Source organism: Pan troglodytes, chromosome 4 (genome assembly GCF_028858775.2).
Source record: "Pan troglodytes isolate AG18354 chromosome 4, NHGRI_mPanTro3-v2.0_pri, whole genome shotgun sequence".
NCBI lineage: Eukaryota > Metazoa > Chordata > Mammalia > Primates > Hominidae > Pan > Pan troglodytes.
The window spans coordinates 140,458,529-140,485,552 of NC_072402.2; the positions used below are offsets into that span (position 1 = coordinate 140,458,529).

The window sequence follows — 27,024 nt, forward strand, 5'->3', positions numbered from 1 at the left end:
ATTACAGGCATATGCCACCACGCCCAGCTAATTTTTGTATTTTTAGTAGAGTCGGGGTTTCACTATATTGGCCAGGCTGGTCTTGAACTCCTGATCTCAAGTGGTCCGCCCACCTTGGCTGGGAATCCCAAAGTGCTGGGATTACAGGCATGAGCTGCCATGCCCAGCCTTTCTTCAATATACTTTAAATCAATTGATGCTCTTTTAAAAAATTGATTCCTTTTGCAATCTATATATTTCATCACTACCACAAACTGGAAACCAGCACCTTGTGCATTAGGTGGAAGGGAATGTTGAAACTTAATTTTTAACTATTAAAAAAATGTGTCCTTGTATTATCTAAAAACATCTATGTGCCCTGTGAAATAGGACATTGAAGTCGGAGCTTTGCTTGAAGGGGGTGGTGGTCAGGGCTGTCAGCGCACATCAGATCTTACTGCTTCATTGTGCTCTGGACACATCTGATTGCCAGTATCTGCATCTCTGTGCATGAGGGATTTTCTGGGAACCATAGAAGGCCCCTCTGCCCTGGCCTGTAGGCTGCCAGGGAATTAACACCCTAAGAGTAGCTGATGGCTGATGGGAATTGGTGGATAAGTACCCCAGCTCCCCATACCTCTTGTGGGATACTATTCCCCAGAGTGTCCCTGTGGGGTTAGACTCTTGTCACTTACTGTAGTAGCTGGCTGAATAACACATCCTTTTTTGGCTGTCTTCCTTTCCTCTATCACCTCCCCAACCCATAAGCAGTGTCCCTACACTTCCCAAATGAAAGGCTTTCACTTGAATCATTGTTTCCAGGTCTGCTTCTGGGAGAGTCCAAACCAAGTCAGGGGCTGCTTGCAAATCAGGGGTCAGTGGTCGTTTTTATACTCACCAGCTAAGGTTTGCATGATGTGTGCTTTGTACAACTGTGCGTTGACTATGCCAATTTATCAAATGATAAGTGGGAACAGATGCAACCACACTTTGACAAATATTTCATCCAGGTGACATTTTCCCTACAAAATAAATGATTTGAAAATATTTTTCCAGAAAAAAATTTTAAAACAAAATCTAAATGGTTTCCAGTAGTAATGGCTGTTTCCAACACACACAAGTAAATATGAGCTATTTTTTATTTGGATAATGTTTTGTTTGGATAATGTCCTCCAGTGAAAGAAAGTCAATGTGCTTCAAGCCTGGGAGATATTAAGCCGAAAGCTTGGTTATAAATGCAAATAAAGCTGGGTGCAGTGGCTCATGCCTATAATCTCAACACTTTGGGAGGCCAAGGTAGGCAGATCGCCTGAGCCCAGGCATTCAAGACCAGCTTGGGCAATATGGCAAAACCCCATCTCTACAAAATAATAATAATAATAATACTTAATAATAATCATTTTTAAAATTAGCTGAGCATGGTGGCCTATGCTTGTAGTCCCAGCCACTTAGGAAGCTGAGGTGGGAGGATTCCTTGAGTCCAGGAGTTCGAGGCTACAGTGAGCTATGATTGCACCACTACACTCCAGCCTGCGTCACAGAGTGAGATTCTGTGTTTAAAAAAAAAAGAAGAAAAGAAAGAGAGGAGAATGGGTCCTGGATAGGCAGCTAACAACTCTGTCACAGAATAAGGGTCAAGGAAAATTCTTTTGAGGAAGTGACATCTAAACTAAGACTTAAAAATAAAGTAGAGTTACCTATGCTAACAGTGGGAGAGGCATTCTGGGAAGAGGGAAGAGCAATACATGAAGGAGGGAAAGGAGGGGAGGAGAAGAGAGTGCAGCTTCCCAGTTGTGCATCCCATACTAAGCAGCATGAGATGATTCTGGCCCCTTCCTGGCTTCCCATAGAGAGGCAAAAGGACTGCTGTCAAATAATAAAAGAATGCCGAGCAGGAATATTAAGTGACTGTTCTCAGAAAGAGAAGATTATGTATCACCGTTTCTCCATGACTCATCCCTTCCCACATATCTTCAATTTTGAGCATTTAGTCCTTTTTCCACTGGAAGTATGAAATGGTGGTCCCTCTTCCTGCCAAACTCCCCATCAGCTTTGTTTTGGACATTGGCAAAAAGAAATCCTGTTTCCTGTCTTTTGTTTCCTGGCTGTAGCCTCTGGTTCCACCCCCTTCTCGGTCTCACAGTGTCTATTTCCGCCTCAGGCCCCAGAGTTTCTAACAAACCCGTAGATCAGTTTTCTCTTCCATAGTTACCAGTTACACAGAATTATCAAAGAGGAAAATAACTTTTCTTCATCCCAGGGTTTTTTTTCTCCTTGGATCACTTTGTTTAGTTTTTTTCTTAGGTTAAGTTCCCAGGCTCTCCTCTGCAAAGGCAGGAAGAAATTAGCAGGTGTTGGGGGCCCAATTCTCCCCGGGAACATACTGGAGCCCTACTGGTGTCAGACCAGAAATGATGTAATCAAGTCACTGGCAACAGAATGAAGACAAGGAAAACTCCAGGGTTTATATCTTGGGTGTGGAGATTGAGATATAATACTATGGCCAGGAGGGGGAGTAAAGCGGGCCTCCTTGCAAAGAACAGTTTTTGAGTTTGCATAATTTTTCCCACTTCTAGGCTGGTTGACCTTAAGCAAGTTACTTGACCACTTTAAGGTTTGGTTTTTTGATCTGTAAAAAAGGAAATGACAGTACCTACCGATGATGTATCTATCCACTTGACTGGGCTAAGGCATGCCCAAATAGCTGGCAGAACATTATTTCTGGGTGTGTCTGTTAGGATATTTCGGGAAGAGATCAGCATTTACATCAGCAGACTGAGGAAAGAAGATTCACCCTCATCAATGTGGGCAGGCATCGTCCAATCTGAATAGAACGACAGGGCAGAGGAAGGGTGAATTTGCTCTCTGCTGAAACTGGGACATCCATCTTCTCCTGCCCTTGGACATTAATGTTTTTGATTCTCAGGCTTTTGGACTCTGAGACTGACACCAGCAAGCCTCTTCACCCTCCAGCTTCTCTGGCCTTGGGCCTCATACTCTGAGTTACACTATAAGCTCCTGCTCCCGTTTCTCAGGCCTTTAAACTCAGACTGAATTATAGCACCAGCTTTCCTGGTTCTCCAGCTTGCAGACATCATACTGTAGAACTTCTCATCCTCCGTAATTGCGTGAGCCAATTCTATAATAAGTCTCCTCATGTATCACTATATATATCCTATTGGGTCTGTTTCTCTGGAGAACTCTAATAATATACTACCTAATCAAATTGTTGCGAGGATTAAATAAAATGATATATGTCATAGTGCCAAATAACAAGCCCTCAACAAATGGCCATTATCTTTATTACTAGTGGGATTTAGATCATGTGCTTCTTACTAAAATAATAAATAATATTTATTGTTTGTTTCAGCTATGAAAAGAAAACATTTGGAAGATCACTGATTCCTTCATGGAGAGGCTGACTTGGGAATAGATGACGTGTCAAAGATTGGCATCAACCTTGAGTGCTTATTTGTGGACTTGAGATACAGATAAAAAAAAAAAAACCTCCCTAGAGTTAGGGCTACTTGGGATACATGCTATATCCCAAGGAGTTCTCAGTTTGAGGTCAGCCCCAGCTCTACAACTCACCAGGAGAGTGCGCGAGGATGAGGGAGAGACAGCCTGCTCTGGTTCTCTTCAAGGTGACAATGACACCTGTTGACAGTTGAGAATTCCAGCCAGGAATACAGATTTAGGAATCATGTTTCTCACTCTCATGATGACATAGAAGAGATGCGTCTGAATCTTTCTGCCAGTGTGTTAAAGCTATTCTGATATTGACTGTAGTTCTGAGCTTTGTCTCTATCCCACCAAACCACTAACTTCTTGAAATTACTTGTAGACCAAGATGAGAGGACTCCGTGTGTGGCTCCGTGAGTATGTCTGTTACACATATCAACTGCATTTATATATATTCTATATCTTGTTAGGAAAGGCTAGGCTATGCTGCAGAAATGAATAGCCCTAAAATCTCAGTGGCTTACAATGACATAAAGTTATTTTGCTTACGCTGCATGTCCAGATCAATACGAGCTGCCCCTGGCAAAGAGAAGGGGGACACAGAAAGATGTATTCTGATTCTTATAAACTACTGCCCGTATTCCGATAGCTCAAACAGATCCTTAGCCACACCTAACATTAGGAAAGAGTTCTCTCGTCAGTGTTAGAATTTTTCTAATTCAAATGGATCTACCTGTAGTCAGTGGGATCTAACTGACGTCTTGAACCTTTGAAATTATCTGGCTTGAAGCTGTTGAGTACTGACCAGTGATCTAGTGAAAACAAGACAGGATGGGGATTTTAAAATGCCTGCTAAGAATCTCTTTTAAGAAAAGAGTGATATTTCATCTGCTCACTATGTTCAAAATTAAACCTGTTTCATGCTTTATATTTAAGTCTTAAAATAGATACAGAAAGTTTGGACAATAGAACAGTCAAGATGCAATAGCAATGCTGATTTTTAAAATAAATGGTTAAAATAATCTTTGTAAGAATAATAGAATTACAGTGTTTTGAATTTTTCCAAGGCAGAGATCAGGACAGATGTTTCATTTGTATGCCTGTATCACTTCATTGCCTTAGTTCAGATTAATTTTGCTTATAATTTGGAAGTTGATAAACTAATCCACTTAGTTGAAGGTTGACTTCAGATCACAACTGCCAGTTAAAACACCAGGAACACACTGGACTTTTCAACTGTTTTGAATGAAATGTGCAAGTGAAGCCAGCAGAAATATCACTGTAAGTCACTATTTACTGACTGCCTCGCATGTGCCTGACACTGGTTTAAGCACATTAAACACATTATCATTTACCATCTTCCCAGCAAGAGACAAGGCTGCTAAGGCTTTGAGAGCTACCATGTTCTGCTCAAGGTCACGTGGCTGATACATGTCAAAGCCAAAGCCTAATCTCAGGTTTATCTGAATCCAAAGGTCAAATTGGATTAATTCACTGCTATTGAACTAAATAGCAGTGACTTAATGAGACTGACTCCACTGAGGGAACCTCACAGATTTGGAGGAAGATTTTGACTGTATATGTGCTTATTTGACTGTTTTCCATTCGAGGAACTGAGACACGAAAAGAGTTCACTCAGGGATATGTTGTGAGTCTTATGTCAACCAGAAATTATCTCTAGTTATTATTTCTGAAAATGATAAAATAACATTATGTTCCCAGTCCTTGATGGAGAGCTTGATCCCTGGATTTGAGCTCTCTGAGAGCTTACTGGCCCTGGGAAAAGTATGACTGGTACTTGAGCCTTTTAGCTTATACTTCTCAGTCAGATTTTTTGAAACTTCTGTTCCTCATAAACTCAAGCCAAAGCATGACTATGCATAGAAGATGCAACAGCTCTTCAGGAAGGGAAATTGCTGCCCAGGATTCCAAATTTGAAATCATGCAATGCTATTTAAAGGCTTGGCCAAACTTCAAAGTTGGTTGAATTCACTAGGGGTAACCTGGAATTTCTGTTTCCCAGAAAGGGATTTCTTGACATTTTCTCCTAACCTTGTGATGGTCCCTTATTCTGAGGACCCTATAGGATATTCACTGATTCTATAAGCATTTTTTGAGAACCTCCTCTGTGCTAGGCATGTGCTGGTAATATTGTGGTAGACAGAACATAGTGTTTGCCCTTAAGGAGCTTATAGTCTAGTCAGGAATATAGAACATGACATGGGCAATGAGTTCAGTTGTCTTTTTTTTTTTTTTGAGCTACAATGCCACATTTAATATTCTTTCCAGTGATGCCTTGGACTAAGCAGGTACTTTCAATTTAAGGCAATGGGTCACAGTGTAAGGAAGACTTGGGGACAGATAGGGACACACAGGTAAGTGATTGGTCATGTTGCACATTAGCCCTATTACTTAACCTCACTGAGCTTCAAGTTTCCCCTCTGTAAAATGGGAATAATAATACTGGCTTTGAAGGGCACTGTAAGGATTAAATGAGGTAATACGTGTCAAACATCTATCATCGTGCCTGGTTCACAGCAAGTGCTCATGACTGTTAACACAGCCAATAAAGGTGAGAAATAGTGAGGATGTCAGTAACAATAAGAAAGAGTAAAAACTGTAACAATGAGATGGGGGTAGAAATAAAATATAGGCTGATGAGAGAAAAGGGTTCAATCACTAAAGCTATTTTCTCTGCAATAGTCACCCCTTAAAATGTGTATTTGGATGCAATTTCCAGCCTTTAAAAAAATACATAAAGAGTCAACTTTTTATTAAATTTGTATGTAAAGGGCAGATATAGCTGAATGGGAGCTGGTTTAAACTGAGCCCAAACTTTTTTCCTTTTTCTTTTTTCTCTTGTCCTTTCCTTCCCTGGGTCCAGAACAATAAGCTTTGTTTAGAGGAAGAGTATTTACCCAAGGCCTGTTTCCACTTAAGATATTTCAGCAGGACAGTGAATAACCTCTTACACTATTGAGAAATTTTCACTGTCTGGAATTACTGGAACAAAGATGTCATTATTAAAACAAACTTTTGACCTTCTATAGAACTGTCACTTTAGCTACAAGAGAATCATTCACAATGGCTTTATAAGAATGGAAGCTATGACATCATTATTATATACAACACTCTATCAAAGATCTTGATTGTGAGAATCAGTTAGAATTCTTTGGTGGCAAGCAACAGAGCTAACTCTGGCTCACTTAAGCAAAAGAAACAATTTATTCCAAGGCTATCAGGGTTGCTTACAGATCTGAGGGAAAGGCTGAAAAACCAGGTTTCTGAGAGCACAGGAACCAGGGCAACAGCTTAGGAAGCAGAAACTAACAGATTTTTGGGGTCACCCGTACCAGATGAATCAACTTCATTTATTTTGTCTCTGTTTCAGCTCTCTCAGTATTTAATTTCCTGGGAGAGAAAATCTGGTTGGCCAAACTTGGGTCTTGGGCCCAGGGGGCAGCCAGAGGGCAGCAGAGCACCTTGATTGACAGTCCGACAAAGCCTTCCTCCAGTCAGTGAGGGGCAGGTAGTTCCTTGAGGAAACTGAGGCTTGGCCACCCAAAGTGGGACTAGATCATGGGAAGATATCAATACTTTCATACTATGCAAGCTTCTAGGGCAGAGATATCATGGAGGAATCATCACTTTACTTAAAGGGACAACTGAGGAACTGAATTAAAGTAGTTTGTCCAGGAGCCACAGGTAGTGGCAGAAAGGAAATGTTCTGACTCCTACCAGCCAAATGGGAATTTCCCTTATTCCATCCAGTTGGCTAAAGCAGTGGTTCAGAGACTTGGCAGTGCATCAGAATTACCTGTGGAGCTTGCTAAAAATAGAGAAGCTAGGTTTGGCATAGGGCTGGGGCATCTGTATTTTTAATAAGCTTCTTGTGTGATTCTGCTTACAACCAACTTGGAGGCCCACTACATCATCAAATTTCCATAGGATCTGATATAGGAAAAGAACATTGCAGAAATAAAAATGGGATAAGGTATGATACAGTTTGAATATTTGTCCCCACCAAATCTCATGTTGAAATGTGATCCCCCAATGTTGGAGGTAGGGCCTAGTGGGAAGTGTTTGGGTCATGGAGGCAAATCTCTCATGAATGGCTTGGTGCCCTCCTTGCCATAATGAGTGAGTTCTTACTCTATTAGTTCATGCGAGAGCTGGTTGTTTAAAAAGCCTGGCGCCTCTCCTCCATCTCGCCTGCTTCCTCTCTCACCATATGACTCATCTTCTCTCCTTTCACCTTCCTCCATGAGTAAAAGCTTCCTAAAGTCCTGACCAGAAACAAATGCTGGTGCCATGCTTTTTGTACAGCCTGCAGAACCATGAGCCAAATATACTTTTCTTTATAAAGTACCCAGTCTTGGGTATTCCTTTATAGCAATGCAAAATGGATGAATGCAGTAATTTTAGGGGAAAGGTTTGGGTTTGTTGACAACATTTTTTGAGGTCCAATTTGTGTTAGCTGATTTCATGGTTTGAGGTTTGAGGGAATGTGAGGACAGGGAGAGGTCTTTCCCTATTTGTGACAAGCCTGCACCAAGTGGATCAGGCAGGTTAGGCTGTTTCCTAGAAAGCATCTACCGTTGAGCATACTAAGCATTGAGCATATTAAGCATTGAGCAAGGAGCAAGGCTGGGACCCCTCTTGGGTAGTCCTGACTATCTACAGTATTAAAGGGGGAGGATCAGATTATACGGGTAGTGTACCCAAGTGCCAAGATCTAGAATACAAAAAAGGGTTGGGAAATAGGCCTGAGCTGGCACAAACAGGAAAAGATCTGTTACCTTTATCTTGTTTCTTCACAGCTGATGAAGACAGGCTAATGCTAAGTCTCTTAACCAACCTGGAGGATGGAGAAGATGGGAGAGTGCTATTCTTCTTCTAGGAAGCTGCATTCCTCCACTCTTTACCTGGGTACTCCTATCCACCCTTCAGGTCCTTGTTTAAATATTACCTCCTCAGAGAGGCCTTCCTAACACCCTCTTCCCCCAGCTCAGTCTAAACTAGGGCCCTTGCTGTTCTTTCTGTGGTCATCTGGTCTTTCCCAGAGCCAGATTCATGGACATGCAATATGTACAGTCATTCTGCACTTAGAAGGACTCCATGCTTGGTTTAATGCTCTGCTGTCACCATCCTGAAATTCTTAATACTTTTTGAACCAGGGGTCCTCCATTTTCATTTTTCACTGGGTTCTGCAGATTATATAGCTGGTCCTGTTCTTTCCCTTTCTTGAACTTAGCACCTTTAATTGCTATTAATTTAGGTGTTAATAGTCCTAACATCTAGCTCCATGCCTCCCACTGTCATACAGGCTTGATAAACATTGCTTAACCTTTTCAAATTATGGTTATTTGACTACTTTTGACTTACAAAAAAGCATATTCATATGATTAAACCTAAACTATTCTGGATGAATGAATAGATGAATGAATGAATGATGGAAGGAAGAAAGATACTTTGGACAAGTGCATTGTTGACCCAATATCCACTCACCTACTTCCTTTCTAATAGAACCTAAATTATGATCAGGTGTCCATCCCTTCCCCAGTGACTCAGGGGAGGTGACCCAATTCCCAATTCCAAGGTAGATCCTGATTAGCCTACATTTTCTTTTTCTTAAAAATAGTCTCTCTCTGGACGTTGTCAGGTTTGAATCTGACTCCCAGGACTACTAAAGTCATCTTGCTGGCGGTCTAACAATTAAACCAACCAAAGCGAAAAGTAGCGCCAAGGAAATTGCATAAAAGCGGTAGCAATATGCATAAATAAAAGCAGTATTCTAGATGGCCCTTGCTGTACCCTGAGCTTCTTATTATGTGAGATAATAGAATTTCTGTATTGTTTCTTCTGGTTGTCTATTGCTATAAAACAGTTACCACAACATGGAGTGTCTTAAAATAGCATCCATGTTATTAAATTTCATAATTTTGTAGGCCAGGAAGCCAGGAAGGACTTACTTAGGTAATTCTTCTATTCCATGTACCATTGACCGAGGTCCCTTAGTGATATTCAGCTGGCTGATGGACTGGTCTTTAGAGTCCACATATTTGGCACCTTGGCAATGCTGGCTGGAAGTGCAGGCTCAGCTGGGACATTTAACCAGAACACACATACATGACCTCTTCAACATGGCCATCTCAAGGTACTCAGACTTCTTCCCCAGGGTGAAGGGCTTCCAGAGAGAGTATTCCAAGAGACAGGAAGTAGAAGCCTTCGGTCTCTTAAGGTCAGAGCCTGGACTGGCACAGCATCACGTCTGTCATATTCTATGGGTCAGAGCAGTCACAAAGTCCATTGAGATTCAAGGGGAGAGGACATAGTTTACCTCTTGATGGGAAAATTATCACTTTATGGCTATTTTAATGCTTCACATTATTTAAGTCAATTGGACACTGATTTTCTGTTATTTATAGGCTAAAGAATTCAAGAATTCCTGAGGAATTCAAGGAACTCAAGGTTCTCTCAAGCTTGGGAAGATATTTCTTCCTGTTCCCCTAAAACAGAAGTCTGTACACTTTTTCTGCAAAGGGCTAGATAGTAAATATTTCAGGCTTTACAGGCCACATGGTCTCTTTTGAAACCACTCAACTCTGCCAATGAGGCATGAAAAACAGCCATGGAAAATAAATAAATGAATGAGTATGGTTACGTTCCAATAAAAATTTTCTTTATGGTCACTGAAATTTGAATTTCACGTAATTTTCACATGTCACAAATTGTTTTGTTTTTCATCCATTTAGAAATGTAAAAATCATTCTTAGCTGTGGGCTGTCCAAAAAAAAAAAAAAAAAAAAAATTGCAGGCCAGGTCCCTCTGTTATTTCTTGGGCTGTATTTTACCAACCCCTACTCTAACATATCAAGCCAGCTTCAGGCTCAGGACTTTGCACGTGCTGTCTCCTGGAATGCTGTTCTGGGTGGGTCTCCATGTGGTTTGTACATTCTCTTCATTGGGTTTTATCTCAAATATTACCACTTCAGAATAGTCTTCTCTGATCACTCTATCTAAAATCGTACCCTTACTCTGAAACACATTATCTCCTTGTATTTTCTTTTCTTTTCCTTTTTTTTGAGACAGAGTCTTACCCTGTTTTCCAGGCTGGAGTGCAGAGACACGATCACAGCTCACTGCAACCTCCGCCTCCCGGGTTCAAGTGATTCTCCTGCCTCAGCCTCCTGACTAGCTGGGATTACAGGTGCCTGCCATTATGCCTGGCTAATTTTTGTATTTTTAGTAGAGATGAGGTTTCACCATGTTGGCCAGGCTGGTCTTGAACTCCTGACCTCAGGTCATCCACCCGCCTCAGCCTCCCAAAGTGCTGGGATTACAGGCATGAGGCACTGTGCCCAGCCTCTCCTTGTATTTTCTTGATAGCATGTCTAACTGTCAGAAATTTTGCTCGTTTATTTATTTACATATTTGCTGCTTTTTCTCCACCCTCACTAGATTCTAATCTGAATAAAGCAGGGATCATGTCTGTCTTATTTACTTCTATGAACACATTATCTAGCACGGTGCCTGGCATGTAATAGATGCTCAAGTAAATATTGGTTGAATCAATAATGGTTACAATTCAATTCACTAGTGCTTGAGAAGAACATAAAAGGCTACTCCATTTATACTGATTGAATGAGAGAAAGATAATAAAAGCAGAGGAAGGAGATCAAGTCATCACCTTTACTCAGAGAAGCTTTTGTCCCTCTGTTATTTCTGTGTGTTTCAGGGAAAGCTGAAGGAAAAATTCTTCTCCTCTTATATAATTTTGAAGATAGCTATTTTTCTCTCTTGGCAGATATGAATGACTTATCGTGCCTGTCCAGAGGCAGGGAAAGGAGAAACAATCTTATTTGAGAAGGGAGGATATCACTGCGGTGGTTGTGAAATCGTGTTTGGAAGCTAGATTGCTCTAGACCACTAAGGTATGATTTCACAGAAATTCCCAAGATCCCTGCAGGGGAAATAACAAAGGTCCTGGGTGGCATGGCAACAATAGAGATGACAGAATTGGGAATAATATCAGGCTAAACCTGTCCTGGGAGGCAGGGAGGAAAAGCAGCAGCAAGTACAACATTTGGGACAGAGAGCTTGAGCTTGAACAGAATGTACCGGTGCTGTTGGGTGGCAGCCAGGCCCAACAATTTAGCATTGGGCTTTCTAAGCCTGGGGACAGAAGTGGCTTCCATCCAGTCCTGCCTCTACTTACTAAAACAAACAGATTGGCAAAGGAGAAAGAGACTGTTCTAGGTGAATATAATAAACAGGAAGTGTCCATGGGAAACAGTGAGGTCCATAGCTTAGGCTGTGAGTTCAGTGAATTCAGCTTAGGAACCGAGCACTGACACAAATCACAAAGTAGTGGAGAGTGGGCCTGATACAGAAGGTAACAAGGGGCTGACCTGAAAATGTTGAGCACAGTGTGGAAGGCACAATAGGCTAGCTGGGAAGAAGCATGAACTTGGACACTTGAGTCCCTGTTGGTAGATGAGGCAGAGAAAATAGAGATCAAATGATGTCTATAACCTGGACTTACTGGTTGCAAGTAGTGGAAAAACTAAAAAAAAAAATTGACCAAATCTTAAAAAGGGCACTTATAGGCTCACATATTTGAGGAGTATGGCAATATGCTAGCTTTAGGGATGGTCAGAGACAGGATCTCGAAGACTGTCTTCAGTCCTTGGTCTCTCTCTCTTTCTTCATCTCTCAGCTCATCTTTCCTCTGTGTTTGCTTCATTCTGAGTCTTTCCCCATGATGCCCAGTGTGCTATGGCAGCAGTGGTCCACATCAGCTCTAGGTGTATATCCATCCAGCTTCAAGTTCAGCTAAGATTACTTTTGGCCTGGTTGTTCTAACGAGTCCAAGAATTCTATCTCATTGCCTCTGACTGGGTCATAAGCTCGTTCCTGAGCCAGTCACTGGGCCCATGGGTTTGCAGTGTTTCATTGGTCATCTCTGGGCTGCATGCCCTCGCCTGAAGCCCAGTGGACTCAGCTTTACCAAAATCCCTTGGACTAGGAATCAGAGAGAAGTGGTTCTTCAAGAAAAACTTGGTACTATTTATACCAGAATTGGGTATGGATGCTGGATAGGCAAAAACAAATCAAATTAAAACAAATGAAAAATAGATGTTTGCAACCAGTAATCATCACACTCACATAGAATTGACCAGAAGCCACAATCTCTCTCATCAGTACATGAATATAATTCTAAATGTTATAACCCAATCTTAGACTTTCAGTTGTTTTTACACTGACAAACTGCATGCTCTGGTTTAAATTAGCTTCAGGGAGTTAATACCAAGAATAGAAAATAATCATCATAAATGAGGAAAAAAGTATCCGCAATTATTTAAAACAAAAATGCACAATAGCGTAAACTTGGAATTAAAATTGGTAACTAGAAATGCAACTACCTATTGCTCAAATAACCCTTGAATTAGAAGATTAGAAAGCTCTAGAAAAAAGAAATGTTTATATTTTCCATCTAGAGACCTACTTAACTCTTATTTATTTATTTATTTATTTATGGCAGAGTCTTGCTTTGTCACCCAGGCTGGAGTGCAGTGGCATGATCTCGGCTCACTGTAACCTCTGCCTCCTGGATTCAAGCGATTCTCCTGCCTCAGCCTCCCAAGCAGCTGGGACTACAGGTGTGCACCACCACGCCCAGCTAATTTTTGTACTTTTAGTAGAGATGGGGTTTCACCATATTGGCCAGGCTGGTCTGAAACTCCTGACCTCGTGATCCACCCGCCTCGGCCTCCCAAAGTGCTGGGATTACAGGCGTGAGCCACTGCGTCTGGCCTCTTTTTTTATTTTTTATTTTTATTTTGAGATAGGGCCTCACTGTGTCGCCCAGGCTGGAGTGCAGTAATGCAATCATGGCTCACTGCAGCCTTGACCTCCCTAGGCTCAGGTGATCCTCCCACCTCAGTCTCCTGAGTAGCTGGGACTACAGGCATGTTTCACCATGCCTGGCTAATTTTTGTATTTTTTGTAGAGACAGGGCTTCACCATGTTGCCCAGGGTGGTCTCAAACTCCTGGGCTTAAGTAATCTGCCTGCCCTGGCCCTCCAAAGTGCTGGGATTACAGGCATGAGCTACCACACCTGGCCTTCATTTTCAATTTAGGATTAATTCGTGAAGAAATGTTAACATGGGAGAATGCTCAGATTTTACAAGCCCTTATGAAACCTGATGAAGTGTGGTGGTGTCCTTGGCTCCTATGCCTATCTCACTTTATCCCCATGACACCACCTTTCTGACCACTCCCTTTCTGCCTCCTTTACCCACCCCTGAAGCATTGTGTTTCTGGAGGTTCATCTTTGGTTTCCAGCTCTTCTCTTTTTATATACTCTTGCAGAGTAACTCTTCCTTTACTCTCTTCAACAGGCACCCACTGAGAGCCTCCTTTGTCCCAGGTACTGGGCCAACCATCCTCATAGGTTAACTCCTGAATATCCGTGTGCCAATGATACCCAGCTCTCTAAAGTCTAGACTCTCCCTCCAAATTCACACTTGGAAATTCATGTAGAGTTCCTTTATAGGTAGTTTTTGAATGGACACATAGAATGCTTCTCCCTTAGTGATTCAAGTTTAGTGTACCTAAAAATGAAATCCTCTTCCTTCCTGATTCTATCAGTATTTGTATTAATACTTGGTAATACCCTCCAGGATTGAAACTTCAGGATTGTCCTTGCCTCCTCCCTCTAGTCTCCCTAACATAAAGTCCCACTGATTTTTGACTCAGTATTTCTAAATATGTCCTCTTATCCCCCATCTTCACTCCTCCTTCCCTAATTCAGACCTGTATCACCTTTTATTTAAATGCTGGTCTCCCTCCCTCCAAGCATATCCATGTATCAATCACATTCCCCTGCTTCAGTGGCTCTCTGTTGCCTATTACACCTTTAATATGCTAAATAAAGTTCTCTGTATCCTGCCCTCTGCTCCGCTTCCAGTTTTACCTCTAGAATGACCTGCCTCAAATGTCTGTAGTTTTCTGCACACCTTACACAGATTCATGCCACTGTGGCTTTGTGCATGCTCTACCCTCTGTCTGGAATATATCTCACCCCAAGCGTTAACTGAGGTACAGTTCCTCTAGAGTGCCTTGTTGGCACTCAGGCTGAGCTGAGTGCCCTTGCATTGGCTCCCATAGCACACTGGGCATCCCTCTCTCATTGCACTGTGAAGTTCAGGTCCTCTGGCTGTCACTCAGACTCCCTTGTGAGTTCCTTGAAGGTGTGGGCATGTCTCGTTCATCCTTGGCTCCCCAGTGCCTAGTCCAGCACCTGAAGCATAGTAAGATTTCAATAAATGTCTGGTGAGTAAAAGAACAGTTATCATTGTAGATCTATGTTTCTTCTTAAGTGCTTATGATTCTTATAATTATAGGTCTGTGTCTCCTCTTGGTCTTCACAGCTCTCTTCATGTGACAAAGAAACTTCCTAAAATACTAAAAGCTAAAGGAGATTGTTATCTAAGCTTGAGATGGAAGGTTGCCAGCAGAAACTTGGAGGTAATCTAATTTGCATTTTCTGGGCCAAAGGATTAATTCTAGAGGCCAAAACAAATACTACAGAACCTAAAATACATACTAGTTTGATACAATGGATTAGAAGAATGACTAACAAAAAAATAAGATCCTATTTCTCTAGTTTAAACCATTTATTTACTTATAGTCAATTTTTCTAAGCCTTATCTGGAATTGTCAAACTAATATTTTCTAAATTAATTTTAAATCCATATGGAATGTCAACTAGTCTTTGTACTGCATTCTGAGTATAAAATGAACAAGCACAGTATTCAGCCTGCAGAAGGCATTCAGCAAATGGTTATTGACTTTACATTTTCCTATTGAAATATACAGAATATTTCACCAAAACACTATTATTCATTAATTCATTCAATAAATTTTTTGAGTACTTGTTATGTGTGAGGCACTGTTCTAGGCCCAGGGGATATAGCACTGAACAAAGGACTTTTCTGTCTAAAAGAGCACACTCCCACTCTCTTACCCTGCTGTCATGGGGTTTTCATTCTATTGTGAAGAAAATAACAATAAATCATGCAAAAAGTATACACACCAACAACCAAGATAAGGATTGTGGCGAAAAATAAAACAGGGTGAGTGTGTGTGTGTGTGTGTGTGTGCTATTTTGGATGGGGACGGTAGGGGAAGCCTATCTGAAAAGATGATATTGGAATAGAGACTTGAAGGAAGAAAAAGAATGTCATGTTGATATCTATGAAAAAAGAATTATAGGCAGAGAAAACAGCAAGTGTAAAGGCCTTGAGGGAGGAGAGTAGGTATGCCTTGTTTGAAGAATGTCAAGAAGGCCAGGTAGCTGGGACAGAGTGGGCAGAGGGAGAAGGGCAGGACACGAGCTGAGAAGAGTATCTGTGTGTCAGATCGTGGTTTCGTTTTTACTCTGGTAAGATGGAAACCACTGGAAGGTTGTGATCAGAGGTGTGACATGCTATCTTCTATGTTCACTCTAAAGGATCACAGCCAGTCGCCTGGGATTGACCACAGGCAGTGGCAGAGGCAGAAGGCAAAAGACCAGTTGCAATTTTCCAGGTAAAAGATGGAGGCTGTTGCAATAATCCAGGTAAAGAATGTTTGGTGGCTTGAACCAGGGTGGTAGCAGAATAGGTGGAAAAGTAGTCAGACAATAGGTATCTGTTGGAGACTCAGTCAAAAAGATTTGCTGATGACTGGGTATGAATTGTGAGGGGGGGAAATGGTGGCTCTAAGATTTTGTCTTGAACAACTACAAGGATGGGTTTAGTGGGGTTTGGGGAGAAAAATCAAGATTTCGGAGGTGAGAGGGAGAGATTTAAATTCTGGTCTCTTTTTAAATTTGAGATGCCTATTCAGATATACAAGTAGAATGTTGAGCAATCAATTGTGTACACCTGTATGAGTTCAGGAGCGAGGTCAAATCTGGGCTAGACGTTGGAAGTTGTTAGTGTGCTGACGGTGTTAAAAGCTACGGAGTATTCAAAGTTGGGGTCACCTAGGAGGTGTGTTTGGATAGAGATTTGAGAACTGGCCTGGAGTATTCTAATGTCTAGAGATTGGGAAAATGAGGAAGTATCAGAAAAGGAAACTGAGAAAGAGGGATCAGTGAGCTAGAAGCAGATCCAAGAGAAAGTGAGTGGGTGGAGACCCAGAGGCCAAGTGAAGAAAGATTGTTATGCCTGAAGTAAGAAACAACCCGCCAAGTTCTCATTTACCCCAGGTCTCAGTGGATGGTGTACTTCCACATCTATATGTGTGTAAAAATGTTTTTTCTTTATTCTTTTCGGCCTGGGGTTACCCAACTGCCATGTATTCCCTTTGTTCCTTCCCCTGGAAACTCTGAGTCTATGTGGTCCAAGACTTCAGTACTGGGCCTGTGTGGTTATGAGTTCATATTTCTCTTTTCCTCTTATAACAGCTGTAAGATCAGTTCACCTTTTGTTTACAGTTCTAAGGAGAATTTGAAGCACTGAGCATATGCCAGGGTTGTCCATTCATAAAATCACTCATTTATTCATTTGCTGTGTAGTTACTGGGAATTTGCAATGTGCAGGCACTGTTCTAGAAGCTGATGATATAGCCATGAAGCAGATAGACCCAACATGAGATCTGCCGACAGGGAACTGACATTCTAGTGAACTAAGAGGGAATTACTTTCAATCGGGAGGGCAGGGAAGTATCTCTGAAGGGCTAGATTCTGCTGTCTCCAAAGTAACCAATTCATCTGTTCCTTTTTAGAATCCTGAATTGAGCCTGTGTTCCCAGTTCCTAGAAACCCTCAAGGTTATTGGTTTCCTCCTCGCTTAACAGACCAGTGGAAGAAATCTACCTCCAGTTCTATCTTCACATGAGCAACTGTTTACAGTTTACAATATTACTCTGAAAATCAGTTCTTTTCAAGTTTTATCTAACACCCACCAGAAGAAACAGAAGATTATGAAAATGGAATTTGTCAAAGTTCCTCTCCCAACAATATGATATTTAATTTTGCTAACATTTTTTTTGAACACTTACTATATTGCAGACAATGGTCTAAGTAAAGCACTTTATGTGCATCCTATCATGTCATCATCACACAGCCCTGTGAGGTAGATACTATTATTATTAACTACATTTCACATTAAAAAAAACTGAGGCTTAGAGAGACTAAGTAAATTTTCCAAGGTCACACAGCCATGAAGTGGCAGAGCTGTGGTTAAAACCTATGTCTGTCTGAAGTTTAAGATTTTGCTGTTAGCATTACTTTGAAATGACAATATGAGGGCATTTTATGTATTTTTTTGCCCCAATATGATCTGCAGAAACTATGTATTTTAAGTACTACATTTCTTTTATTTACCAAATTATTGTCAGATAAGAAACCGAAATAAAAGTTTACAGGGTCTAGGATTCCTCCATAATGAATGAACTTTGGGGTATTTCAGTGACAAATCGGCTTTAACACGATCAAATTCCATCCTACAATGAAAGTGTGTTAGTTTGTGGTTTCAAGTTTAAAAACAGCACTGTATTGTCTTCCAGAAATATATAAATAGAAATTCAATAAGTATTTCAATGAATACAGATAAAATTAGTTTTGTTAGAACATCAAATATGTGGGTTTCATTTCTTAGCTCAGCTTAGAAACTGTAATTTCAATTTTTTTTAGCAGCTGTGGTAAATTTTGAGATTTGAAATTTCATATAATATAAATCCTCATTTATTGAGCATTTAAATTATATGCCCAACAATTTACTGTGTACATTACTTCACTTGTTCTTAACTATAACTCTATAAAATATTATTGTCCTTGATTTATAGATGAAGATATTGAGACTCAGTTAAGTAACTTGCTTGAAATTCAAAAACGTTAACTGTGGAAGGCAGTATTTGAACCCAGTGTTCAAAACCCCATGCTCTTTTTATTATATGACCTTATTTCCTATTCAGTCTTCAGAAGATATATTGTCTTATTAGATTATTCTCGTTCTCTAAATAAGTGACCTTGGGCAACTATCTTTTTCCCTGGTATTTTCCCCTGCCTTTAAAACAATGTGATCAAACTGGAAGTTTTTCATGATCTCTCTTAGCCCTAAAGCTCCTTGGTTCTGTAATTCCACAAATAGCCCATTTCAAAAATAATTCTACAGTAATCAGTGGGACTCCTGTTTTTCTCATCTTTTTTTTTTTGAAACAGAAAATTGAAACTTTTAAATTAGTTTAGTAAATACATCTACTAGTTTTTTTCTTTTATAGTCATGGTTATATTATTTGGTCCTTCTTAGTTGCAACATGTTTCCTTGCTGTCAATTATAATACCTCTCATCAACAATAGCCTGAAGAAATAGATTTGAATTGCTTTCCCTAATTTATAGCTGGAAAACTAGGCTATGCTGGTATCTTAAATTGACTTTCCTGAGGTCACGGGCACTCAGTGCCAAGAAGAGTTGGTACCTATGCATTTGAAATTTCTGGATTTCTGGTCTTACTCTGTACTTAGTCACTCTTTTCTTTCATTTGGCCCTATGGTGGGCAAACTACAGCCTACAGGCCAATTCCAGCCTACCATCTGTTTTTGTATGGTCCATGAACTAAGAATGGTTATCACATTTTAAAATGGTGGGAAAAAAAGACTATTTTGTGACATAAAAATTATATGAAATCCAAATTTCAGTGTCTATAAATTTTGTTGGAATATAGTTACCACACTCATTCTTTTATGCACTGTTTTTGGCTAGTTTTCTGCCTCAACAGCAGAGTTGAGTAGGTGCAACCAAGACTGTATGGCCTACAAAGCCTAAAAGTTTGTTATAGAAAAGTTTGCTGACCAACTCTATTCGTTGCTTAGTATTGCTAGGCACTCTGCAAGTCACAGGGAACACAGCAAACTAGACACATGACTGCCTTGGGCTTAAGAAGAGGTTTCTAAACTTTTGAATAAAAAACAAAACAAACAACAAACAAAGTTGGAGGGACATAAAACTTCCAAATATTAATTTTGCCAGTGGGGTTTGTTTGTTTTTTTGTTTGAGATGGAGTCTTGCTCCGTCACCCAGGCTGGAGTGCCAATGGCGCGATCTCGGCTCACTGCAACCTCTGCTTCCTGGGTTCAAGCAATTTTCTTGTCTCAGCTTCCAGAGTAGCTGGGATTACAGGCACCCGCCACCACGCTTGGCTAATTTTTTTGTATTTTTAGCAGAGACGGGTCTGGTCTCGAACTCCCGATCTCAGGTGATTCGCCCAGCTCCGTTTCCCAAAGTGCTGGGATTACAGGCATGAGCCCCAGTGGGTATTTCTTAAAAACACAGCTACTATTTTCACTCATCATTTTATTTAAAAAAGGAGTATGTTAATACAAAAAAGTATATTAATGCCAAATTTGTAGGAAGAACATAATCTCAAAAAGCACTCTTTCAAATGGAATATATTAAGCTTCATGAAAAACTTTACATGGTCATTGTTTTTCTCATTTCATTATGGATCAAAGTAAACTTTCTAGACTGGCCTATATCATCAGACCAGCTTTGGGAAGCACAGGAGTAGTTCACATTGTTACTTTTCAGGCAAAACAATCTTTAAAAATGTTTAGTCTTTATAGTGATAGAATGCTTTAGTTTGAGAATTTAACAGCTAGTAGCTTTTTTTTTTTTTTTTTTTTTTTTTTTTTTTGAGATGGAGTCTCGCTCTGTATCCCAAGCTGGAGTGCAGTGGCGCGATCTCGGCTCACTGAAACTTCAGCCTCCCGGGTTCACGCCATTCTCCTGCCTCAGTCTCCCAAGTAGCTGGGACTACAGGCGCCCACCACCACGCCCGGCTAATTTTTTGTATTTTTAGTAGAGATGGGGTTTTACCATGTTAGCCAGGATGGTCTCGATCTCCTGACCTCGTGATCCGCCTGCCTCAGCCTCCCAAAGTGTTGGGATTATGGGTGTGAGCCACTGCGCCAGGCCAACAGCTACTAACTTTTTTAAGTCAAAAATAGAAATATAGTGATGGGAAATTCCAGAAAAGAAATACAAAGGAAAATGGGGAAGTAAAGAAATCTGCCAATATTCACTCTCCCCTAACAGACATTGTATCCCATTAGCCCTGTGTTTAGATGGAGGATAATCCATTTTAGCATTGATTTTTCATCCTGGCTTCTCCATAGACAAAAAGAAGATCAGAATACTTTATCTATTGAAATATTGCCCTCTTCACTGCCACTAAGCCACCTTCAACAAACACATGCACTCACTAAAAACCACAGCATCATCTCAAAACCAGAGCCATCAAAAGAAATGTGAATTCCCATGGATGAAAAGCCCATCCATCAATAAGGATTCGAAGTTGGGAAGTGATAGTTTCCCACTTGCTTTAGAAAGTTTGCTAATGCTTCATGACAGACTGCCTATTTTGCAATAACTAAAATGACAGAAGACTAGAAATTATCGCTTTATCTTATATGTCCTTATTCCTGCAGTCTATGTTAGTGTTTATGTCCTGAATGCATTTTTTTTTTTTTTTTTTTTTTTTTGAGACGGAGTCTCACTCTGTCACCCAGGCTGGAGTGCAGTGGCGTGATTCCGGCTCATTGCAACCTCTGCCTCCCAAGTTCAAGCAATTCTCCTGCCTCAGCCTCCTGAGTAGCTGGGATTACAGGCATGCGCCACCACGCCCAGCTAATTTTGTATTTTTAATAGAGAGGGGATTTCACTATCTTAGCCAGGCTGATCTCGAACTCCCGATCTCAAGTAATCCACCTGCCTCAGCCTCCCAAAGTGCTGGGATTACAGGCGTGAGCCACCACACCCTCCTGAATGCATTTTATAGAACACTATGCATAGGATGTAATGTTTGGGGGAAAAACATGATTCTGTGCTCAAAGAACTACGAGAAATACTTGGTTAAGCAAAATCTCAAGGATTACTTAACACAGGATTTCTCAGGATCTATAATATGCTATTGTCCATTTAAAGCATATACTCATGTATAAGATTCAGAGGCAAGAAAGAGAGCAAGGCACATAGGAATGCTTGAGTTTAGGTTACTGAAGTGAACTACTTTATTTGGCCATTTTAGCACCAACAATTATAGAAGAATAGGCCAATTATTTTTATTGACCCAGATAATTCTGGGTCTCTGTTGAAATTGTCTTTGATAGTTTTCTGGTTTCATATCAGCTTTTGAACAGTTTATTTTTATCAATAGATTGTCATTTTTCTTAAATACTTTTCCTCATTTAATACATATTCCTGCCCTGTAAATGCAGATATCATCTTTTAATGTTTAAGAAATCATCCTTAAAACTATGATTTTCTAATGTGAAAACTGCCTAAGGACCATGGATTAATGCAGCTGCTGAAAATCCAAGAGGAGGTGAAACAATAGGTTTTATAATTAATGCATTTATCAACTAGAGTAGTTTTGACTTTGAGTAACAGGAAACCCCATTAATGTAGCTTAAACAAATAGGTTGTTTTTTCCCTCTTTATGTGATGAGTAGTTGGGAGGTGGGTACTCTGGAGGTGGGTGTTGTGGCTCGTGGGTGTCACCAAGCTACCTGGCTCCCTCTGTTTTCCCATCCAGCCATCCTTAGCATGTGGTATTCATCTTCATGACTGCAAGATGGCTGCTGCTGCTCCATGCATTGCATCCACATTCAAGGCAAAAGGAATAGGGAAATGAAGGAAGCAGAAGGTGTGTGTCAGCAGTTGTCTCTTTATTAAAAAAAAAACAACAACAAAAAAACACACAAACCTTTCCAAAGCCCCAGCCAATACACTTCCAAGTGTATCTCAGTGGTCAGAAAAGTGGCACATGGCCACCACCAGCTGTGTGAAAACCTAAGAAATTAAATTCTTTAGTTGGGCACATTGGGGTTCTGCTAGAAACGTAACCTAAGTCTGGAGCCAGACTACCTTTTGAGAATCTCAGCTCTGCCACTCATTAGTTATATGATTTTAGGTGATTCATTTCACTTGCCTCCCCTGTAAAGGGAGATAAGATAATAATAGGGTTGCTAAGTATTAATTGAGTTAATATTTTTAAAGTGTTTAGAACTGTATCTGGTATACAGTAAATGTTATATAAGCACTTTCAATAAATGAGTAAGGTAAAGAGTGAATATTAGGTAGAAAAGTGGCAAGCATGAAATAAATCATGAAAACTGAAAATAAAAATATTGCTAACATGTAAAACTTGTGTAGAACAAATGCTATGAGTTTCACTAATTTCTTGAGCCAAAGAATGTTAAATAGGTGCTGCTACCTCCCTTAAAGAACTATGAGCCAGTGGCTTTATGAGGATAGATTATTCTTTTTTCTTTAAGGAAACTGAGAATTTTATGTCTGTTTCAATCAACTGCTTCTACATAAATTGTAGGGCCTGTGATTTAAAGCTAAAGCAAATTAGAGGCTTGTATAATTATTGACATATTTGGGACATACCAGCAACAAGCCCTGGAAAACCACATACAGCTCATAAGGAGCGATAATGAGATCGCTCCTCTGTCATTCATATGTGATCTCATTCAAGTTTTAGGTGTTAGGCTATTATTATTTAACAATGTTTTTAGACATATAAAATGTATTTCTGTAGATATTTTATATGGATGTAGTTATTTAAGCCAGATAGATTTGAATTCTAAGTCTAGCTCTATCAGTAACTACATTAGGCATCTTACTTCTCTAAGCTTTAGTTTCCTTACCTGTAAAATGGGGATGGTAGCAGCATCTAATTCTCAGGATTGTAGTAAACATTAAATAAAGAAATGTAATAGAGTGCTTAGCACAGATCCCGTTACATAGCAAAAGCTTAATAAATATCAGCATCACTGCCATCATCATTATTTTATTATTATTATTATTTTTGAGACAGAGTCTCATTTTGTTGCCCAGGCTGGAGTGCAGTGGTGCGATATTGGCTCACTGCAACCTCTGCCTCCCAGGTTCAAGCGATTCTCCTGCCTCAGCCTTCCGAGTAGCTGGGATTACAGACGTGTGCCACTACGCCCAGACAATTTTTTGTATTTTTAGTAGAGACGGGTTTTCACCATGTTAGCCAGGATAGTCTCGATCTCCTGACCTCGTGATCCACCCTCCTTGGCCTCCCACAGTGCTGGGATTACAAGCATGAGCCACCGCGCCGGGCCCATCATCATTATTTTTTAAAATCAACCTTTAATGAGGTTTACACACAATAAAACGCACCCATGAGTTTTGACAAATGCAATGCTTGTGTAACTACCACCATAACTGAGATATAGAACATTTACATCAACCTTAAATTGTTATTTTAAAATAGGAAAACTGGTATCTTATCTAGTAATAATAAAAAGGAGAAGTCACTGTGCAGCACAAAATATGGTATCAACCATAAAAAAGCATGAATAAGTGCTAACTAGAATTATGGGGCCATGAGAATGTGGCAGGAGGCACATTCATTGTGAGGGAGTTGGGGACAGGTCAAATGCACTATACATTATTTATACATTATTGCTTCTGCCTGTGCAGCAGTGATCCCCGTTTTCCCTGTTAAATGCGCTGTGCTTGTCCTTTGGTGGAACAACTTCACCCCAGTACTTTACGTTTTTGGAGTGGGGCTGTTTTATCCTTGACTCCAGTCTTGTCATTTCTGTTGGAATTCTTAGAAAACTCTCTTCCTGCTAATATTGCTGGGCGTAATTTGGAGAAGCTGAGAGAGTCACTGAGACTGAAGCCACCACAGACAAAGGTCAGCTTGGGGATGGAGAGAGAAACCTGTGCTGTTATCATCTTCTAGATCCCCAGAGGCTGCCTTGAAGCTGGATCTACCCCTGAACTTCTCAGTTACATAAAGACCCATGAATGCTTCATCATGGATCAGATCTGTTCACAAGCTGGTGTTCAGGAACCAATGTGTGACTGGCCCATGCCCACTTCTGATTATATGGACTCAGAGACAATGTACATGGGAGTGCTTTGCCAGTGGTAAAGTTTCTACAAATGGGAGGTAATTGCATGGCAGGTGTAAAGTTATTTGGACCATTGAGGCCAGAAAAAATGTAGATTTAAAATATACTGATACTGAAAGCAGAACTGTTTGAACTAATTGCTAATTTTAAGGAATTCAGACATTCATCCAAAGGATTTAGGCCAAATGTTGCCTAAATTGTTTCTCTATTTCATATGAAAGTGATTTCTGCGGCTTAACTGTTCTCTTCTATTTATGTGCATGGCCATAACTGATGTTGTCACATGAGTCCCGTTTCTTTCTTATTAAACATGTGTCCCGCTCATTGATGTTCAGCACCTTTGAAGTTCCAATTGCTGTTCTAAGCTGGGGTTGCTGCATTGAATAATACAAAATCTCTACCCTTATGAGCAGATTTTCTGGGAAGAGAAAGACAACTGCACCCTCCATGCGCCAGTTTCTGTACTGCTGCATTCTTCTTTTTTTTTGAGACAGTCTCACTCTGTCACCCAGGCTGGAGTGCAGTGGTGCGATCTCGGCTCACTGCAACCTCTGCCTCCCAAGTTCAAGCGATTCTCCAGTCTCAGCCTCCCAAGTAGCTGGGACTACAGGCATTCACCACCACACCCGGCTAATTTTTTTACTTTTAGTAGAGACGGGGTTTCACCATGTTGGGCAGCCTGGTCTCGAACTCCTGACCTCAAGTAATCTGCCTGCCTAGGCCTCCCAAAGTGCTGGGATTACAGGCTTGGGCCACCACACCCAGCCTGTATTGCTGCATTCTGATTCTCTCTTTCTAGTAATACTGCTGAAAGTGTGGGAGGTTTTTTGTGGAAATTCCAGATTAAATTTATGAGAAATTTACACATTATTCACATATTTACATATTTGTCTGTGAATGGGCATATTAAGTTATATGTTTGTGCCACACAGAGTTATTAATATTATCTCGGTAAGCTGGTTCAAGTTACAACTCTGGGCCTCAATTTCTTATCTGAAAAAATGGGAACTATCATAGTACCAGTCTCACCCTGTAGGGATTATATGCATGTAAATAATTTTTTTGTTTGTTTTTTGAGACGGAGTCTCTCTCCGTCACCCAGGCTGGAGTGCAGTGGCACGACCTCAGCTCACTGCAAACTCTGCCTCCTGGGCTCAAGCAATTCTTGTGTCTCAGCTTCCTGAGTAGCTGGGATTAAAGGCGTGTGCCACTATGCCAGCTATAAATGCATGTAAATAATTTACCATAGTGCCTGGCATAAACTGAGAGCTTAACAAATGATAGCTGATATATTATTGTTGTTATTATTAATACATATATATTATTTTACGCACATTTGCCTACTATTCCTCAATGGGATAAAACAAATAATTGTGGATCACATTTTATTTCATTCATTTAGCATGTATTGAATGTTACCATTTATGCTGGGCCCACTGTGGCAGATTATGTTTTTCAGAAATAGCTACTATAATATCTCCCATTCTTGTCATTCCCCCATCAAGAGGTACAGTCTAATCTCCTTCCTTTGAATCTGGGTGGGCTTATGAGTTGCTTGTAGCCAATGAAAGTGGTAGAAGTATGTGGCTTCCAAGTGATTCAGGGCAGGCAAGGCCCAACATTGCAGCTTAGCCCAGGAGGCTTCTTGGCTTTGCCCAGAAAAGAATTCAAGGGCAAGCCAGTGGTAAGAGAAAGCAACTTTCATTGAATCAGTGCTGCTCCTTGTGGAACAGGGCTATCCCATAGGGAGTGTGCTCAGGATGGGCAGTGTACAGGGCTGTTGGCAGCTGTACCTATACCTACCTTTAATTATATGCTAATTAAGAGGTGGGTTATTTAGAACTTTCTGGAAAGGAGGCAGGGAGTTTCCAGAACCATATAAGGTAACTTCCAGGCCATTGCCATGGCCTGTTGCAATGGCATTTGTAAACTGTCATGGCAATGGTGGGAGTGTCTCTATGCTAATGAGCAGTGAGGGCAACTAAAAGTGTCTTTTTTCCTTGCCTGCTGGTTTCTGCTGGCTGCTTCACTGAATCCCGTTTGGAATGAATCCTGGTTTGATCAGTGGGGTTGTGATTGGAAAACAAGTCCTGCAGGCCTCTCACCTCACAAGGCTAGGTCATAAAAGGTGATGCACCTTTCTCCTTGTGAGCTGTATATGTTCACACTGGAGCCTTAAGGCTGCCATACTGGGAGGAAGCCTAAAGTGGGCCACAGAGAAAGGCCATATGGAGAAGCCCTGAGTCTACCTGAAAAGTGGGATGCCCAGCTAACCATCCACTCCTCCAGCTCCTGTCACCATCCAACTGCAATCACATGAGAGACCTCAAGCCTTTGGCTTCCCTAAATTTCTAACCCACAGAGATTGTGAGAGAAAATAAAATGATTGCTGTTGTCTTAAACCATTAACTTTTGGTATCATTTATTCTGTATTAATAGATAACCAGAACACCTACCTTTAGGTGCTCAAGATAAAGCATTAAACAGATTTACTTTCATAGGGTTTCCATTCTAGATCTTTCTCATCTTTGGCAAGTGAAGAACAATTGTTTTTGGGTTGTAATTATCTATCAGATAGCTGTCTGGACCTGCTATCAAGTCTAAATTTGTAGATACACGTATCAAACAGATC

At 40.6% G+C, this 27,024-nt stretch overlaps 1 long non-coding RNA gene across 5 annotated transcripts in view; it reads left to right on the top strand.

The window, feature by feature from the left end:
• LOC104006587 (uncharacterized) overlaps positions 1-25,725 on the top strand; it is a 52,256-nt gene extending 26,531 nt beyond the window's left edge. For 2 of the 5 annotated variants that reach the window (XR_008548287.2, XR_010157349.1), the window contains 5 exons: positions 3,350-3,854; positions 11,249-11,375; positions 14,878-14,974; positions 15,960-16,067; positions 17,219-25,725. This is a non-coding gene — a long non-coding RNA (uncharacterized LOC104006587). Of the gene's footprint in view, positions 1-3,349; positions 3,855-8,261; positions 8,371-11,248; positions 11,376-14,877; positions 14,975-15,959; positions 16,068-17,218 lie in introns of all 5 variants that reach the window. The other 3 variants (XR_010157350.1, XR_001717956.4, XR_001717959.4) reach the window with 3 other exon arrangements.
• The last annotated feature ends 1,299 nt before the right edge of the window (positions 25,726-27,024 follow it).